Source organism: Peromyscus maniculatus, chromosome 2, assembly GCF_049852395.1.
Source record: "Peromyscus maniculatus bairdii isolate BWxNUB_F1_BW_parent chromosome 2, HU_Pman_BW_mat_3.1, whole genome shotgun sequence".
Taxonomy (NCBI): domain Eukaryota; kingdom Metazoa; phylum Chordata; class Mammalia; order Rodentia; family Cricetidae; genus Peromyscus; species Peromyscus maniculatus.
This window is the reverse complement of record NC_134853.1, coordinates 120,540,218-120,560,532: the sequence shown is the minus strand read 5'-3', so window position 1 is coordinate 120,560,532 and position 20,315 is coordinate 120,540,218. Positions and strand designations below refer to the sequence as shown.

The window sequence follows — 20,315 nt, the reverse complement described above, 5'->3', positions numbered from 1 at the left end:
TTCTCAGCAGAGCCATAACTACGCAACTGCTTCTCCCCTACCAGAGCGCTCAGGCATCTGCAGAGGGCATCCTGCCTAAGAAGTGGCACACAAGAGGTTTCTAGAGCAAACCGGACTTGCATAGTAACAACTGAGAAACGACGAGAAACTGCAGTGGGGAGGAGAGAATAAGTGGTTGGTCTGTGTGGTTCAGACAGGAAGCCTGTCCTGCTCCCGCAAAGCTCCAGGGATCCCAGGCAGAAATGGCAAGGGGCTGTCATGGTTCCTTTCTGGGTAAGGCAGAAAAACAGTGAACTGGACAGAGGACCCCAAACCAAACCAGAGAAAAAGAGGGTCCCGGCAGACATGGTGTCCCACTAGGTGTGTCAACAATGTCAGAGAAATCCTGGTATAGTGATATATATCTGAAATACCAGCACTTGGTAGGCAGAGGCAGGAGGGCTGTCATGAGTTCAAGAACTACATACCAAGTTCCAGGCCAGCCAAGGCTTATAGTAAGACTGTCTCAAAAACAGTAAATGCATATATATTTATATATACATGCATATATACATGTCTCAGAGAGAGCTATAGGAAAAATAGCTACATTGTGTATCTATTTGCAGTGTGGTTTTGCATCTGTAAAATGTGTGATTTAAGTAAGTATGTATATCTATTTGCAGTTTACTTTCGCATCTGTACAATATGTAATTTAACTAAGTACTCAAGCTTCACGCATTCTACAATACCAGTCTGGACCATGAACCCAAGTTCCGAGGCCTGCTCTGCTGAAGACATCAGCTGACATGCAGACCTGTTCCATGTCACGGAACCTGTTAGTTAAACAAAGCTACAGGGAACCACTGGAGCCTTGGTGTCCCTGGAAAAATACCGTGACCACTTAGAAACGGCCTTTTTGGTTTGCTGACCTAAGTCTCCAGAACTCTTAAACTCTTCCTTTCCCCTCGGAGGCATGAAGAAATTCCTGGGCCAGGTTGTAGGTTGGCCTGTGTATGAATTAAGGCGGTGAGGCTGCAGAGCAGGGGAAAGTGTGCCTCCCTCCGTAGGTGGGCGTGCACACTACTCTAGCCATCATGAATAACTATGGAGGTTCCTCCTCGAAACACTGCCAGGAGAACAGCAGGACCCAATCACCCCACTGCTGTACAAATGCAAGGGAAAAGAGACCAGTCTCATGTTGATTGCAGCCACCATTCAATAGCCAAGACACACAGTCAACTGAGTCCACAGTGAATGAACTACAAAGAGACTGTCACACATACACATACACATACACACACACACACACACACACACACACACACACACACACACACACTGGACCACTAGTCAATCAAAAAGAAAAGAAAAACAAAAGAAAAGAAAAAATTTCTGTTGTTCGTGGCAACATGGATAGCATTGAGTGTTATCAAGCACTGGGGCTGTGCTGGAGAACCAAGAGACAGAAAACACCCCTCTGACACTGCTCAAGAGAGGGCCCAGGAACGAGAGGACACATCTGGTACTTCCTACAACTGCCCTCAAATCCTAGTGTGCAGAGCTGCTATGCCAGGCCAAACACTGCCACTCAGGGACAATTCTGCTTACTTTGGGGCCGCCTGTGGTGAACTTCTGAGACCAGACAGCTGAGTGTCAGACCAAGGACATTTGAAAACCTAGTTAGTCAGAATAGGTTCCCCTCCCACCCTGAAAGCCTGTGCACGAAGCACTGTCTGAGAAAACACCTGTGCTCTGAAATATAAAGGTTAACAGCGTGCAGCACGGTGCTAGGCCACAGGCAAATCTGGTAAGACGTGCAAAGCCGGGAAGGCAGTAACTGCGGCGGGACTCTTGGCGGGTATAACGTGCCTGCATTTCCTACTGAATGCTGACCCCACCCCCGGTGAGCCAGCCCACTTAGGACTCTGTGTGACTTGGCAATCTGCCTACATATCATCTTAGCCCCTAAACTCATGCTATGATATATTAATTTCAAAAATAAGTAAAAAGAAATTCAAAGGGCTAGGGCTATAGTTGAGTTGTAGTGTGCTTGTCTAGTACGCAAAAGTGCTGGGTTCAATCCTCAGCACCATCCTTCCTCACACACACACAAAAAAAGAATTTTGGGGGGGCTGGAGACATCTCTCCAGCTCAGAGGTTAAGAGCACTGGCTGCTTTTCCAAAGGTCCTGAGTTCAATTCCCAGCAACCACATAGTGGCTCACAACCATCTATAATAATATCTGGTGCCCTCTTCTGGTGTGCAGGCATACATGCAGACAGAACACTGCATAATAAATAAATCTTTGGGGGAAAAAAAAAAACCCTTTGGGGGAAAAAAAGATTTTTCAAGTAATATCAGATAATAAATAGTATTCTAGGAATCAAATTCAGGTTTTTCTGACTCTGAAGTCATGCTACAACAAAATACTAAGTTAAAAAAATCTACATTTTAAAATTTTTATTAGTGTGTGTGAGTGCTTGCATATACATTTGTGTGCAAATGTCGATTTCAAGTGGAACTCAGAGGACAACTGGCAGGAATCAGCTCTCTCCTTCCACCCCGTGAGTCCCAGGAATCAAACTCAGGTCGCACAGCTTGTGGGCGAGCGCCTTTGCCCGTGAACCTCCTCCTCAGTCTGGAAGAAGTAACTGTGATAAATATCCCACCGCGGTCCTCAGGATGCCCAAAGTCTATGCTGTTTCAGTTGCCCTTCAGCTCATCTGAGGTGTTATCACGTGGGCTCTGAGGGGTCTGTTTGGGGCAGAACTGTATCGCCCATGGGGTGTCTTGCCTGAATCAAAAGTGCAATTTCAATGACAACTGTCGTAACTTGCACTCAGGTTGCACCCAGAGTTCCTCCATCATTTATGTGCTTATTAACTCGTTCAGTTTCCATAATAGTCTCTGTCAGATATCAGACTTGGCCCCTGTTCACAGGTGGGGATTCTGAGCTTTAGAGATGCTAAGCACAGCTCATAACATTTCACATTAAGTGAAAACTAAGGCGCGAACCAAAGTCCATTCCAACTCATCCCATGAACTACTTCTTTGTGCAATGCAGAGTGCCACCCAGTGGTCTGTCTTCTATTTGGCATTATGTCGGAGGCAGTCCACAGAGGCATTGTGCAGGATGGAGCCCTGAAACCTTGGGTATGCTTAAATAGGGCAGCACTTGCCTCGTGTGAAAAGATATCCTGATCTGGTCCCATCAGAGCAGCAGCAGTGGGGGGGAGAGGGGTGATGGGGGTGAGGAGAAGCTTCTCGGGGTCTCCATCCCATTCTAGTTGTTGATTAAATGGTGGTCTCTCCTATCCTCTACTCTTCCCTCAGAACCTGTGATGGATCTTGAGAGCATCTTGGATTACCTAGGGCCCTCAAACCAATGACGAGTGTCCTTATGATACAAAAGAAGAGGACTAAGGGTGTGGCACAATGGTAGACTGCAGACTTGGAGCCTAGAGTTGAATCTCCAGCCTAGAAAGCAGGGTGGGAGAGAAGACAGGCTAACAGAGGTGGCCTCGGGAAGTCAGAAGCAGTGACTAGACACATGCCAGGAACACCTGGACCACCCAAAGTGGAAAGCATCACAGAAGGGTTCTTCCGATACTATTTCTGCTGCTTTTTTTTTTTTTTTAAAGACTTCTGGTTTCCAGACATAGGAGATAATAAATTTCTTTTTTTTTTTAAGCCCTCAGCTTGTTGCCATTTGTCTCCGCAGTCACAGGAAACCAACCTACAGTATATTTTTTTAACTACCTGTGGATATGTCCATCGCTCCCGAGAGCACTTGGCCTTACCTATCTGTGTTCCGCCAGACACACAATCACCAGCACACAGGGTATCAATGTTTGTTAAATTAATAAATCCATGTGTCCCAGGAGGCTGACCGCAACGTTAGATGCAATTCTGGAAGCTTCCTATCTATGGTATTACATTGACTTGGGCCAGGGAACCACGTCATGCCACAGATCCAGCTCAACGTATCACTCACATGGGGCTCAGCCCTCAAATCCAGTGGAGGTCCACGGCTGAGCCTCACAGGGACTAGGGACCATTGCCTGGCCAGGAATATCTAAGACACACTGTATGGCTGGAGTAGGATGAGATATCTATGCAGTAGCTGGCGGCAGACATAGAAGACCCTATCTTGGTCACCTCCTCCTCTGTCCTCCAGTGGTCTCGGTATCTGAAATCATTGTAAAATCCTTGGCGTTATCAGAATGTTCTGTTTACTAAACAAATAGTATAGTGCTATTTGAATCACTATGGTGCTTCACAAAGACCAGTGCAGCCTCACACTAATGCCCAAGCCATGTACCATCTCTCTCGAATGTTCCGTTGGGAAGCTGGCAAGGGTAATATATGTGCTAAGCAGTTTTCTCATGGGTTTGACCACAAAGAGCTGGAGCATAGAGTGTGACCCCCACCTACAGAGGAAGCTCAACCTTCATGACTGGCGCCAGTACAACTCCCAATACCATCAGAGTGTCCTCTCTACTTACTTCCTATTTGCTTCATTTAAAATCTTCCTTAAACTGTTTTTCATCTTGAGCCACAGAATGAATTTCATGGGGCCATGAAAGGGCTCACAGAGACTTGGGATATAATAATTTTATTACTACCAAATCAAAAGGCCTCCTTTCCCTGTCCTCACCCAGGAATGCTAGCCTCGTTCTACATCCCAAACTCTTTGCTACCGTGGGTCAGGTGGGCACTGGCTTAAGGCTTGGAGTTCCGGTTCCTGTGACACAGACCTGATGGGAATCTCTTCTTCATTACGGTCTCAGTATTTAGTCATTTGTTTGATGTTTTGTAAGCAAACCTGTGCACAGCTACAAGGTGCCCACTGAAAGCATGCTTGTGTACTCACCAGAGGGGAAGAGATCTCTGGGACAGACCACACGAGGTGGTAAGCGAACAGCGTGGTCTCTGTGGCAGAACACACAGGAAAGCTGGGCCCCCCTCAGCACGAGCTGTCTTCTAAGAGCCTCTTTCTTCATAGGCAGCGTGTGCAAGGTGCACACGGTACCTCACTTCCCACGGCTCTGCCAGAACATATTCATCTCAACGGCAGCTTCTTCAGTGACCTCAGGGAGCAGCAAGGTCTCCAAACGATGCTCATATGACACTCACTCTCTTAGGGGACTCTGTCTTTCCTATCGGTGGTACTTTCTTTGAAAGTCCTCAGTCATAACAAATTTCATCCTTTGAGAATAGATTTGAACTTTGGAAAGAGACAAAAAAAATTGGCTGGAGCCATGTCTAATGAATAAAGTAGGTGTTCAAATCTCATTACATCATTTTAAGTGAAAAATGAAGCCTGACTATAAAATAATGTGACTGCTTTTCCTAGGTGGCCCATAAACCAGTGGCCTGAAAAATAATTCCCAGAGAGGCATTTCAAAACGCTCTGAGCACTGGGCGCGTGACTGGAGTGAGTACGCGGTCCCAGAGTGGCCACGTGCCAGGGAACAATACGGACTGGGATGTGGAAGCTCAAGTATGTTTGTTAAAAAAGAAATTCGATTGCTTATGCTCGTGAGAACGGGGGAGGAGGGGCAGAGAGGTTGTCTCCTGGCAACACTGAAACTGGCCCCCCTGTCCTCGACAGCCTCGTCTCCCCTGGACAGGAAGTGGCAGAGAATAATGCCTCACTCACCTGCAGCAAGCCCTCACCAGCCTTCCCCCCCTTACAGACAGACACAGACAGTACCATGCCCAGGCTGGCCCTGCACGCCCTCAGACACCTCTTTCCCTTACCATAACCTCTTATCACACCTGCTGGTGATGGCTTTGGCATATCGTGCTATCCCATTCATCAGAAGGTCCTTGAGTATGAAGACATCTCCACAGTCTCCAGTGTGCAGGACAGTGCACATCACCATGTGGTTGGTTACTGCTGCTGTTCGGGTCTTGAGTGTCCCCAAAGGCCCATGTGCTAAAAGCTTGGTCCCCAACATGGTATTGGGGAGAGGAAGTAGAACCTGCAAGAGGAAGAGCCTGGGGAGAGGTCTTTCTCTCAGTGGGGGCATGCCCTCAGGAGCCTGGGGGACTCTAACCTCCTTCTGCATCTCCTGGCTTGTGATGTAAGGGACATTTGTTCTACCACATGTACCAAGTGTGCCTGCCCTAGTCTGCCTTCCCACAGACCCGTAAGCAGTGAGTCCGCCTGGCCACAGACAGGAACCTCTACAACCATTAGCCAAAACAAATAGCTTTGCTTTGTAAGTTACTGTCTTGGGCATTTGCTACAGCAACAAGAAGCTGACTAATAGAGACACTAAGTTCACTGCTCTTGACACAAATGGTTTGCCTCTGCCTCTCATGAAGCTCCTGAAGCTTTACTTGGTGAATGTAGCTTCCCCTGCCTGGTAACCAAAACCAGCCACTAGGTCCACATACAGACATGCAGCGGCCTAAAGTATAGAAGTGATTGCCGAAGGCTGAAGAAGGCAGGAAGGGTGACTGACTGCTAATTAATGGGGTTTCTTTTAGTGTCAAAGACTAGACTGGGATGGTGGTTACACAATTCTGTGAAGAAACTAAAAACGATTACCAGGCACTGTGCTGTGTCCCTGTAGCCCCGCAACTGGAGACGCTGAGGCATGAGGATCGCTCCTGAGCCCCGCAGTTGGGAGGCCAAACTGGAAAATACCCCAAAATATTAAATGGGATATACTTAAAACGAGTAAGCTGTCCGGGGTGTGAGTTATCTTCCAATAAAGCAATTAATTTTTAAAAGCGTCTCATGACAGGAAGGCTTGTGCCCTGGCCCCTCCCTAAGGTAACAGGTGAATGACTGATAATCAATGAAAACGACTAAGTGACATTCACCACCAGATTTGGAAGAAATGCACAGGGGTGGTGTGAGCTGCTGGTTGATCTTCAAAATTAATTTTACCTTTAATTTAATTCAATGAATCCCAATATTTCATCTGTCATGTAAGACCCAGAATAAAATGGGTATTTTCCAGCTTCCCTTGGGTTGCCCAGCTGTTTTGGTTAGCAAAATTGTTCCATGTAATCTTTACTCTACCCTATTGGCTTGAACAAAGGTGGGGTGGGGGCCAGCCATCTAGGACGAGACAGAAAAATAACCAGAGAAGGATGGGCAACAAGAGAAGACACATGAATCCCTTTACACCAAAGAGCCACACACCGCCCTGAACTGCCCAGATGTGCTCCATGACTATAAACATCTAAATGCTGTGGTTTGGAACTCCGTTATAACAGCTAAACCTATATTTTGACTGATACGAAGAGTTAAGACTTCTGACCCAAGTAGAATCTAAAATATGTGGCATCTGCATATTTTTAGGCCATGGCAAGACTGTTACTTCTGCCAGCATGGAACAGACCGCTGGCCAGTGAGGACTGCCACTGCAGGCAGATAGTTAGAAGAACCGGAGACATGAGTCCTGGCTTCATCCCACACTAAGGAACAGAGCATAAGCAAGGGCTGGTAGGTGGAAATGGAGGTTATGACTCTGCCACAGAGCAGTTTTCTTCAACTGTGCCCTCAAAATGAGGCCACTCAAGGCCAGCCATTGGTGGCACTGCAGAGTAGTGATGATAGCTATCTGTCTACAAAGCAGTGCTTGGCAAGAAAATCTGTGCCTCCAGGTATCCCAGGATTCTCTGTGAGACAAGGGGATTCCAGGGCCAGGCAGAAGAAGGATCTGCCTTCTTACCCACTAGTCTCTTCCCCTCATTCAAAGCGGCCATCAGCAATGGACAAATCAGGGCGGGGGAGACCACACAGACAATAAATACAAATCAAAGGTTCTCTATGCATATAAGAACGTTCTCTGTGGTTACTAGGCCAAGGAACTGAGCAGACAAGGCCGGCAGCCCCACCCCACCCTGCCCCCGAGTCTACAAGGCAACCCTGTCGTTTATCTCCCACTTTTCATCCAAAGGAGCCCCCAAAAGGGCGCCGGGCATGCTTGATGCTGTCCACTAACCAGTGAGCAAAAGGGACAGGAAAAAAAAAGTTCCTCCCTGTGGGCAGAACCAGGGCTCCCCATGAACCCACCCATGACCAGGGCAGGGAGTCTGTGTCCCAGCCAGCACCTCTATGGCTGGTAGCTGCTCAGCACATGTCTACATATAAGTGCACAAGGCTAATTCTTTCTCTTTCTCTCCCAATCGACTACACTCCTCTACAGACCTACCTACTTACCTGTACACACACATATGCGGTCACACAGTTACATTATTAAACATATTAGCTACTGGATGCTGCACTACAGGGAGCCACACAAGGCCTGAAGGAGAGAACACTGGGTCACCCAGAGATTGTGGACTCTGAACTGACTGCACTGCTGGGACGATCTGGGCTGCTTGCCCTGGGGCGGAGTAGTGTGAACAGTGGGTAAGGTGATCTGTGTGGACAATGGAGCAACAGGCGGAAGCGGGGATTGTGAGTTTCACTTCCCTCTCTTAAGGAATAGGACTATTTTAACTGACCACACGCCTTCCAATATCATGGGTAAGTGTCCCCCAAAGGTTCATGTCAGGCTTAGGTCTGAGCCCAGCAGGCTACTGGGACTTTCAGGTGGGTCTACTGGTATTTGTTATGCCATTGTTGGTGCCCTTGAGTGGGGCGGTGGGATCCAGCCTCTTTTTTTTTTAATTAAGAAAATTTTTATTAATTTTACATACTAATCATAGATCCTCCTCTTCCCTTTTCCCACCCCTCCAGCCTTCCCCCATCCATCCACCCACCCACCCCATTCTCTCCTACAAAAAGGTAAGGCCTCCCATGGGGAGTCAGCAGAGCCTGATACATTCAATAGAGGCAGGTCCAAGCCCTACCCTGTGCCTCAAGGCTGTGCGAGGTGTCCCACCATTGGCAGTGGACTCCAAAAAGCCAGCTCATGCACCAGGGACGGATCCTGATCCTACTGCCAAAGGGCCCCTTAAGCAGATCAAGCTACACAACTGTCTCACTTATGCAGAGGGCCTAGTCCTGTCCCATGGAGGCTCCACAGGTGTTGATCTAAATTTCATGAGTTCCCACTGGTTTGGTTTGGTTGTCTCTGTAGGTTTCCCCATCATGATCTTGATGCCCCTTACTCGTAGAATCCCTCTTCTCTCTCTTCAGTTGGAATTCTGGAGCTCAGCCTGGTGTTTGGCTGTGGATCTCTGCATCTGCTTCCATCAGTTACTGGAGAAAGGCTCTATGATGATAGGTTATTCACTGATCTGATTACTAGGATAAGCCAGTTCAGGCACCTTCTCCACTATTGCTAGTAGTCTAAGCTGAGGTCATCCTTGTGGATTCCTGGGAACTTCCCTAGCACCCAGTTTCTCCCTATCCCAATGATGTCTCCCTCTATCATGGTATCTCTTTCATTGCTCTCCCACTCTAACCCTGTTCCAGCTCAATTATCCCATTCCCTTATGTTCTCATCCCCCACCCCCTACCCTCCATTGGCTCCCCTCATCCCCAGTTTACTCATGGAGATCTCATCTATTTCCCCTCCCCAGGGCAGGGATCCAGTCTCTTCCTTTGCACTAGGCCATAAACAGCATGGACTTCCTCTATCATACCAGAGAACCCACTATGACATACTGTTCTACTGCAGGCCCAAAGCGGTGGGGCCAACGGTCCATCTACTGAAAATTCTCCAAGACTAGTCAAATGAACCTTCCTTCCCCTTTGAAGCTGACTGCACTCGGGCTTTTGTTGCTATAATGGAAAGCTGACTCAAACATGGTAAGAGCAGAAGGGGTGCACAGGGAACCATCTGCAATCAGGCGGGCAAGCACAACCCCACGCATAGGATGGCAAAGTCAGAAGACCACAGGAGGCCGGGCCCAACCTGCTTGCACTAGCCATCCCAAGAAAGAAACACTTCTATCTTGTTTAATTCGTTACTATTGAGTGTCTGTTACCATAGTTCAACCTATATAGTCATACAAATGATCTGGATTACCATACAGACTGCATAGTATACACCATGTTCACTTGGGAGGCCACCTCAAAGTGTCAGCCTCCAGAACAGCCAAACTGAGCTACTGGAGGTGCGGGAAGCATTGTTGGGATGATCTAACCGATTTCAAACAGAAGGCAGGCAGAAAGCCCCAAAGCCATCATGCTCCAATTTGCCTGGGTGAATTACAATCCAGAGGCTTCTCACATGTGCAGGCAGGGCGGCAGCAAGAGTGTGCAGTGCAGTCACACTGCACAAGTGTTTCCCTTGCAGGAAGTTAGCTAGCTACACTAACACAGAGACAGAGAGGATGAGGAGATTTAAACAGCATGGGCAATTCTGCCCCCATTTCACTCACAAGACCATAAGCCCTTGCTCGGTCCTGGTCCCTACACAGCTCTGAGTGTTTCCCTGGTCTTGTTTTCCTCTCCAGCTGAATAGACTGGATGCATGGTTTCCTACATACCTGTGCAAAGGACTGAAGGGTGACTTGGATATACTAAAGTGTCACCTTCCACTCTAACTTGGAACATACCCTGGAGTACACATAACCTCCCATACATATTGGATGCCGATTACTGTCGCCACTGACCGGGGACGCTGAGTTTCCATTTTTTTACAGGGTCCATCGAGTGGAGAAGCTATTTGTGGTTTAATCTTTCTTCCACACTATGATTCCCAAACTGGTTTTGATTCAACCCAGGAGTGGGAAAAGTGGCTTTGACCCAAAGGCTCAGAACTTCCCTCACTTGGGGTACCCACGTCTTCCCTGTTTAAAGTCACTTAGACTAGCTATGCATCTCAACCACCCCCAGGGGAACCTGGCATGTAGAACACTGGGCTTCTATTGCTCCCCCCATGACCCCACCCATTGGTGACCTGGGAGGAAAATACATCTTGTGCTGAGTCAACTTTGTTCAAAGCAGGCGAACACAAACCCAAGCATTCCCTGCCAGAGGAAGCTGTGTCGAGTATCTTACAGGGAAGCAGATCTCACTTCTCATGTGACATTAGAGAGTGGAACAGAAGAAAGCATCTAAATTTGGAAAGACGGTTCTCTATGTTGTAGATGGCCTTATACACCTGATGTCATGGGTGTTGGTATTCCCCAAAATTGTTCTATTCGGGGTCCTCTTGTAGACGCACAGACATCATCTGTACAACAAAACTTTGGAAGCCCATTAATGCTGCCTAATTCAGTGTCCTCAAGATTTAATAGGATATTATCACAACCCCTGGAACTCCTTTCTCTGGAATACACTCACTTTTGTTGGTTATCTGACTTTTCTATTGTTAAGAGACAGCATCCCACTTTACAGCCCATGCTGCCCTTGAACTTACAGGCCTCCTGCCTTAGTCTCCTGACTGCTGAGATCACAGGCGTGTGCTGCCATGCCCCAGGAGATACACTTATTTATAGAAAAGATCAACTGTATGAAATATCAGAAGACCAAAGTCCCAGTTCCAATGGGCTTTGGAACCCCACCAAAGAGGCTGGACAAGTGAACCACGTTTCATCATCATAGTTCATCTTTTAAGAAATGCACTGGGGACGGCCTTCTCCAGATCTCGGCTGGTGAGTGTAGTTCTTGCTCATCAAGAAAACTTCTCTTTGCAACAGATGGAGACCATTACAGAAAAACACAACCAAACCAAATGCAGAGCTGCTTAGCTCATTCCCAATGGATATATCTTCAACTTAACTCCCATACCTAAGGCTCAGAGATCATGGCAGAAGGGGGAAGGAGATATTGTTAGAGCCAGAGGTTCAGGGAGTTTGCTGTGAGATTATGTCCCCCTAGAAATGTCTGAAGCTACACCCAAAAGTCTCACCAATATGGCTGCCTAAATGTGAGCTGAACAAAGACAACACTGGGCATGCTAAAGTGGATGGGGAAGCTCGTGAGGCCTCAACCCTACACAAAGAACTCAAGAATGCTGACGGGGAGAAACAGTCCTCCCCAGGGGAGAGCACACCAACTGGTTATCAGACAACAATGGTCAGTCCTGAACACATACATACAAGTAACGTTGTTCAGGCTGAGCTGGCCGCATCTATGTATTTAGGAATATATATGTATGCGTGTAACAGCAACTCATGAAGAAAGTGGCCATGGATTTGAGAGAAAGAGGAGTGGTATGGAAGGGCTTGGAGGGAGGAAAGGGAAGGGAGAGATGATGTAATTACATTGTAATCTCAAAAAAAAAAAAGAAAGGAAGACACTAGAGCACTGATTATGCTAATCCATCATCTGTTACTATCATGAAATGCCTAAACTAAATATAATACAAAGAGAAGAGACTGCGTGAGCATGCAGGTTTGAAGTTCGACAGTCGGAGCAAGTTCTCACCACCATTCAGACCAGTTCACAGGGCTGCCCTTCCGCACTGCCTAGTTTTCTGTCTCTTAACACAAGCTAAAGGCATCTGAGAGGAGAGAACCTAAATTAATAAAATGCTTCCTTCCATGAGACTAAGCTATAGTCTTATGGCCTGTAGGGCATTTTCTTAATTAGTGATCGGTGGAGGAGGAGCTAGCCCACTGTGGGTAGTATCACCTGTGGGGTGGTGGTCCTGGGTTCTATAAGAAAGCAGACTGAGTGTCTTAGTTAGGGTTTCCATTGCTGTGAAGAGATACCATGACCACGGCAACATTTAATTGTGGTGGCTCACTTACAGTTCGGAGGTTTAGTCCATTATCATCAAGGCGGGAAGCAAGGCAGCGTGCAGGCAGACATGGTGCTAGAGAAGTAGCTGAGAGTTCTTACATCTTGACTTGCAGTCAACAGGAAGTGGCCTGTCTCAGTGGGCGTGGCTTGAGCATATGCTATGAGACCTCAAAGCCCGCCTCCACATTGACACACTTCCTCCAACAAGGCCATACCTACCCCAACTAGGCCACACCTCCTAATAGTGCCACTCCCTTTGGGGGCCATTTTCTTTCAAACCATCACATCAAGCAAGCCATGGGGAAGAGGCCAGTAAGCAGCACTCCACCATGGCCTCTGTGTGAGCTCTTGCCTCCAGGTTCCTGCCCTGTTGAATCCCTTCCTTGATTTCCCTCCATGAACAGTACTGTGGAAGTATAAGACAAATAAATGCTTTTCTCCCTAAATTGCTTTGGTCAGGGTGTTTCATCACAGCAAAAATAAATAACTCTAACACAGAAACTGGTACCAGGATCATGGGGTACTGTCGTGACAGGCATGACCGTGTGTTTTTAGGACTGTGGAAGGACTTTGGATCTTTGAACTTAAAAAGCCATTGAATGTTTGGTGAGTTTTTCTGTTGGAGCTTAGAAGATAAAAGTGTTGAGAAATGCAGGCGATGGAGGTCTGCTTGTGACATTCCAGGGGGAAGTCTGAAAGTCACTTACAAACTCTATCGGGGCTGTTGCATATTTTGAATTAAGAATCTGTGGTTCTGGTCAGCTAGTACTGAAGACTCAGATGTGGCTTTGGGTGACAAGATACCAGAACCTTTGTTTTGGTTGGACAATTAATGTTGGCCAGCTGGAACTGAGGAATTGATGGTGATTAAGAAGAGATCAGAATCACTGAGGAGAAATCTTCTAGAAGTGGTTCCTCAGGGTCAACACACAGAAGCGGTGTTCCAGAGATGGCCTAAGTTGTACTTCGTGCTGGCAGCCAAACTTGGTCATGTGTAAGAGTCACCCAGGTGGTACTGGTTTTGAAGGCATGAAGGGGTCATCGAGAGCATCTGAGGCTTGGCCCTGGGAGAGGCCGGGATGATGAAGATGCAGCCTCAGTAGCAGGTGAAGTCCCAGGACTAAAGGGGTCATGCAGAGAAGTCAAGGCTTGGCACTGTAAAGAGAGTCCAGGAGAGGCCATTAGATAAAGTGCAGGCCAGTTGTAGTAGGAGACACTGACGTCATGGGGTGACCACCAAGGACAGCTGCAGGCATGAAGCAGAGTCTACCTCATGGGGTGACCACCAAGGAGAGCTGCAGGCATGAAACAGAGTCCACCTCATGGGGTGACCACCAAGGAGAGCTGCAGGCATGAAGTAGAGCCCACCTCAACCTAGAAGACAAGCTGTGTGTGCGGCATCAGGGGACAGAGCAGTGATGCTAGCTCTTTGGAAGGGCCCACAAGATCTGAAGTGGACCCCAGACAATGGACATTGAGCCCATTTACAGCTGGAGTTTGGTTTTGCTTTGCTCAGACTAGGACTGTACCCCAGTCCTTCTCTCTTGGGATACGAAAGTTAAACTTATTTTGATTTTACAGAAGCCGACTTAGAACTTTTAGAGAGATATTGGAATTTTATAGAGACTTGGAATTAAGAAGAGACTTTGGATTTTAAAAAGACTTTGAATTTTTATAAGGCCTGAATTTTAAAGTGTTTGAATTTGTAAAGACTGTTGGTTTTTTCAAGTTTGTAAAATGTTTTATGTTGTGATGTTGATATTAATGTGTAATTCTGGGGATAAACAAGAAAGGAAAGGTTGTGGCTTAATGATGTGTTTGTGTGTCAAGCTGACAAGGGGTCAGTTGTGCTACATTGTTTTACGTAAAACTAACACAAGCTAGAGTCATCTGAGGGAGCAAACCTTGAGTGAGAAATTGCCTCCATGAGACTGGGCTATAGACAAACCTACAGGGCATTTCTTAATTAGAGATTGATGGAGGAGGGCCCAGCCCATTGTAGGTGGGTACACCCCTGGACTAGTGGTCCTGGGTTCTATAAGAAAGCAGTTGAGCAAGCCATGGGGAGCAGCAAGCCAGTAAGCAGCTCTCCTCCATGGCCTCTGCATGAGCCCCTGCCTGCAGGTTCCAGCCCTGAGCTCCCCAACTATGAGCTCAGCTCTGAAGTCACCTGAGTGGCTAGCTATGACTGGGCATATGACCAAGTATTCCAGGGAATTGGGAGAGAATGGATGGGGCAGTTCCAATTTGCCTGCTTCGCTTTCTTGCCCATGTGGCTGGGCCTGCCCTGCAGAGCGCCCTTTCTGTGTGTATGAGAGCTGAAACTCGGTCCCTCTACTAGAAAGGAAAAAAAGTGAAGCTCAAATTCCCCTCCCCACAAGCTTCACAACCAGGGACGACCAACTCTTTAGCACTCTACCGAAAAACGCACTACACGGAACTGCACTGTCTCCATCCCGTTCTCTTAAGGGCCCACTTATTTTTTCTAAAGTCATGTTTTCTAACAGGGACTCCTTGTGCCGTCCTTCTTCCCCTATGATGGCATATAAGCCAGACATTGTCACAGTCTCGTCATATTTTTCTAGAACTTTCCACCAATGTGTTTTGTTGTTATCAGCTTGTAGGACCCCCCAATGGTTGAGCAGACAAAAGGTTTCCTACTGTGAGTCCACTGGAGAACAAACCTGTCGGGTATTTCATCTGCTGATCACACCATTACCATCCCAGGGCAAATTTGCAATACAGAGATGCTCATGACTGTGAAACTCACGACACCCTGCCCTCTCATACGAGGAATTATAGTCTACCACTTAGTTGGGAGTGAAATTTAATGTTAAATGATTAAATGTGTCTAGCTTTTACATATAACCCCCCCCTTTCCCTGGGGGTCTCTTGACAAACACCTGCCTGGCTCACTGTTAAGCTTATGCAGAGCTCTGCTCCATTGAGGCTGACCAGGGAGGCTTCCCCAACTTCCACACCAAGAGCTGTAGTCTCTAAAATGTTCTCTCCTTTACCAACTTGTATTTTTTTTCCCCAAAGGATCTCTCTTCATGTGACACTTATATTTCCCTGAAGTAGAGCCCTGGGGCTCTGTGAGATCAGACACACTTCTAGTCACTGCTGTGGCCCTAGAATGAAAAACAGCACATAGCAGGAGCCAATAAATATTAATCAAATTAGTCACTCATTCTAACACAATGTCACTCTTCCCTATCTAATTTTGATTCCATATTTTAAAAAAACACAAAAAATTTACTCTTAAGCAGGGAGAATGCTTTCCTCTTTTGCCTTTTTAGTTTATAGTGTTTGTTTGCATGTACGTATATTGGCACCATTTGAGTTCCTGGTGTCCACAGAGGCCAGAAGAAGGCATCACATCCTTTAGAACTGCCGTTGTGTGGGTGCTACAAATCCGGGTCCTCTTCAAGAGCAACAAGTGTTCTTAACCACTGAGCCATCTCTCCAGCCTCCTTTTTAATCTTCCATACTCCAGCAATAGATCTGATTAAGGAAGCAAAGACTATCCATTTTTTTTTTTTAGGAAGAACATTTGTGAAACTGAGAAATTCCCAAACAACTTAATTCAGAGTCTTATGTGAGCAGGGGTAAGAGATACGGCTCAGTGGTACAGTGCTGGACTAACAGGGCTGAGGCCCTGGGACCTATGCCCAGCACCGAAGGATAAAAACCACAAAGATGAGCTGTGACTAAGCATCAATCTCTAACAGCGACTCCTCCCCACCCTTCCTGCTGCTCTCCTCTCCTGAGAGGTGGGCACACATCCTCTGCTCGCAGGCTGCAGCCTCGGTTCAACACTAAGGAAATGGCTTGGCCGGTAAAAAACACTGCTCTGCAAGCATCAGGACCCGGGTTCAATCTGCAGCCGCTCCCTACAAAGATGCCAGGTGGGTATGCTTGTAATCCTAGTGCTGGGAAGTGGTGGCAGACACAGGTAGAACCCTGGGGCTCCCTGGCCAGTCAACCTCGCTGGCCTGGCAAGCTCCAGGCCAAAGAGAGAACCTATGTCAGAAAACAGGGTGGATGGTTGATGTGCCTGAAGAACACCCGAGGTTGCCCTCTGATCTCCACATGCATGTATACACATGTGCCCAGACAAAGGAACACACTCACTCACACATGCACCCATGCACAGATACAGTTCAGGCTCACTTATTTCAAATCCAGAATGTTCTCTTTTTTTAATTCTGCTTTTTTTTTTCTATGTGTATGCATCACTAATGTTCTACCTCTCCCAAAAGCCAAGGTATCCTAAGTGGAAAATGGCATTATCTTCTTCAGCCTGGCATTTAATGCTGACTCAAAAACAGAAAGTCTGAAGAGAGGAATTATTCAAATGTTGCTGAAAATTAAGAATTCTTGAAGCAAGACGTTATTAAACTTTTTAAACAGGTGGTGTATCAAAAAGTGACTCAAAAGGGCTCCCTGCTAAGTCAGTCCTGCCCCAAAGATACAGCAACACTTCTGGGGCTTGCTGGCCAGCCAGCCTAGCTTAGCTTACTTGGAGAATTCCAGGCCGGTGAGGGACCCCTATCTCAAGCGGGAAAATATAGTGCATGAAGAGCGGCGTTCTGTTCTCCATACACATGTGCATATACACACAGGTGCACCTGTCCACACATGTGCACCCACACACATACACACAGGCCAAAACAGGCATTCGTCCCAAATGGGGGACAGGAGGGTCTCAAAGCCTGGGTGGCCTGACCTGTGACTGGAAGAGCCTGCACTCTGGTCAGTGGATTTTAGGCCCATTGGTACAGGCTGCTCCTGTCACTGAAAGGGACCACCGCTCAATGTAAAGGTTCTTAACCCAGCCTGTTTCAACAGCTCCTTCCTGAGAAAGCACACTGTGGACAATACATTCATTTTCTTGTTTTTGCTTTGTATGTGATACTGTGCTTGCAACGTTGTCTACATTGGTGATTCACAGTTCAAGGCAACCAGACAAGGAGTCACCAAATACTACCTTTGGCCCAGGTACTGTAGGCGCAGTCTGAATTTTCTAATCACCAAGTTCCACACCCATGGGTCCTATCAATCAAGGACTGACAATATTCAGAAAGAACAAAAGTAATGCAAAGGAGTAATAAAATATAATACAGAGGCCAGTGAAATAGCTTAGTAGGTAAGAGCATTTGCTGTTAAGCTTGAGTACCTAAGTTCAAGTCCCAGTTGTTCCCATCTCCACATGCTTGCTGTGACACACACACACACACACACACACACACACACACACACACACACACAAAGTTGTCCCCACCTCCACATGCTTGCTGTGACACACACACTGAGTTGTTCCCATCTCCACATGCTTGCTGTGACACACACACACACACACACACACACACACACACACACACACACACAGCTGTCCCCACCTCCACATGCTTGCTGTGACACACACAGACAGACACACACACACACACACATACACAGAGTTGTCCTCACCTCCACATGCTTGCTGTCACACACGCGCACACATACACACACACACACACACATTAAAAATGAATGTAAGACATATAAAAACACCTACATTGTATTCTCACTCAGCACAGTATCTATGCTGTATTTGGTTTTATGATATAGAGATGATTTAAGGTAAATGCATGAATTACAAGCAAGTACCATCTCATCTTATAAAGGGACTTTGCGAGAAACAAGAACCTCACTATACAATAACAAATTCGAGAGACTAGTGATAGTGAAGCAGTTTTTATTACACCATTCTGCACACAGAGATGCCAACATTGAGAAGAGGCCAACAGGGCTGGTGTGCTGATTTGGTGCAAGTCAGCGGTTTCTAAAGTCCCTGATCATGAGGAATTCCTGCCCTCTTTTTCCCACAGGCTGGTACTCCAGAGAGGTACCATCTCCATAGTCTTCTAGCATGGCTGCCTTCCCAAATTCCCCATCCTACCGGTTCAGAATGCAAAGCCTCATCTAGTGAATATTCGGGGCTTGAGACTACTACCTTTTCTGATCATGGACTCAGTCAAGTGGCAGACTGCCTGCAACTCCCCAGCTCTCCAGAGTCTTCAGACAAGCAGGGGCCAGCTGCCAGCTAGCAGAGAGAGGCCTAGTGCCCCCTGCTTCTCTGTGAGTCTATGATGAGCTCTAACGGCTCCTCATACTGAAAATGGATCATAACAATTTACTTCTTAAAGACATAATCTTTTATAGGATTTGGTAAGTGAAGGGGTCCTGGACCAATACTCCTGAGCAAGCCTAGGGAAGACTTATAGGTAAAATACAGTCCTATCTCAAGCTTCCTCTCCAGTGGGGACATATGAGCGGCAGACATAATTTCACTGGAATTGGATTAACCTATTCTAGCGGTCTTTACGGGAAAGGGGCCGTTGCTTTTTGAAGATGTGATCTGCACTGCATCACACCAGAAGAGTTACACATGTACACCCCTGGTGAGTACAGGTACTTAATGAAGTCAGAGCAGCAAGCTGAGGGCAAAAACCTAGGGAACCGCTAGGGTCTAAGTACGGCAGACAGTCGGTGACAAACTTTTGGAGCAGAGTCAGCAAAGTGCTCAGGGCGAGGAATGGGACTGTTGAATGCAAAAATAGCCAATGCCAAATGCAGGGGAAAGGTGAAGGCCTGCCTACAGCGGTGCTGCCCGGAAGGAGCAGCCGGAGGCTCGAGCAGCTGGGAGGGAGCATTTCAGCGGAGAGATGGAAGCGGCAGAGACGGAAGCGAGGTGCTGAGTGGACAGGGGGTGAGAACCAGTGGACACAGAAAGTTTGGCTGAAGAGAGAAGAGCAACAGGCCAGCGGGTACAAGGTGACGATGTTTAAGAACTGGTTTTGGCTTCGCTGATTCTTTCCTTCCCACCCCACAGTGCTCCCAAAGGGACAGATATCCACTTGAACCCTAAAACCCCCACTATACAGAAAGCTAAGGACAGGGCTCGTGTCTGCGCACCTCCCTCTGCCCAGCTCGTTCTCTGTGCGGGGCACAGGCTGGGGAACTACTGAAGGAAGAACTTATGAGCACAGGTGGGAAGAAGAGGGCTTCCGCATTCCGCACATAGCTACCGAGGGTTCTCTCTCCCCTCATGGAAAGCTGTGGTGGTCTGAAAACTCAGACCACCGAGAAAAAGGAAACCCTGACTTCTTTCACTGTGCTTCTAAATGTCTGACCCCTCCAGAAAAGTCGACAGAGCTCAGTTTAGATCTTGACAACAGGGAAAAGGAGGTCCTAAAATTTAATTGATTCTCAGAAGCCGCTCAAGTTCTTGGGACTGGCAGGTCTGTGCCAGATTCAATGCTCCCGCTAAGTTCTGGTAAATTCTTTAACCTGCCCAGGCTTCAGTACTCTCATTGGTGACTTGAAAGTACCCATAATAGCATCTTCCTTATAGGGCTCCAAGAGGATCCTTGACACACACCAGTGAAGTGTTTGTCATGGTGCTTGGCAAGACAGCTTAAAATATGTTAATTAAAAAAACAAAGTATGGCCGGGCGGTGGTGGGGCACGCCTTTAATCCCAGCACTCGGGAGTCAGAGCCAGGCGGATCTCTGTGAGTTCGAGGCCAGCCTGGACTACCAAGTGAGTTCCAGGAAAAGGCGCAAAGCTACACAGAGAAACCCTGTCTCGAAAAACCAAAAAAAAAAAAAAAAAAGTACTGCTAAAATGAATAAATGTAACTGCTGATGGGAATGAACACCAGAGGAGCTGAGTATAAGTC

General features: G+C 47.2%; 2 protein-coding genes across 2 annotated transcripts in view; one reads left to right on the top strand and one right to left on the bottom strand.

Annotated features, from left to right (window-relative positions):
- Positions 1-20,315, bottom strand: part of Pgm1 (phosphoglucomutase 1) — a 65,157-nt gene that overhangs the window by 43,695 nt on the left and 1,147 nt on the right. The window lies entirely within an intron of this gene.
- Positions 19,257-20,315, top strand: part of Itgb3bp (integrin subunit beta 3 binding protein) — a 129,365-nt gene continuing 128,306 nt past the window's right edge. Inside the window, exon 1 of the mRNA XM_076564562.1 lies at positions 19,257-19,408. The gene's annotated coding sequence lies outside the window, so the exon portion shown is untranslated. The remainder of the gene's footprint in view (positions 19,409-20,315) is intronic.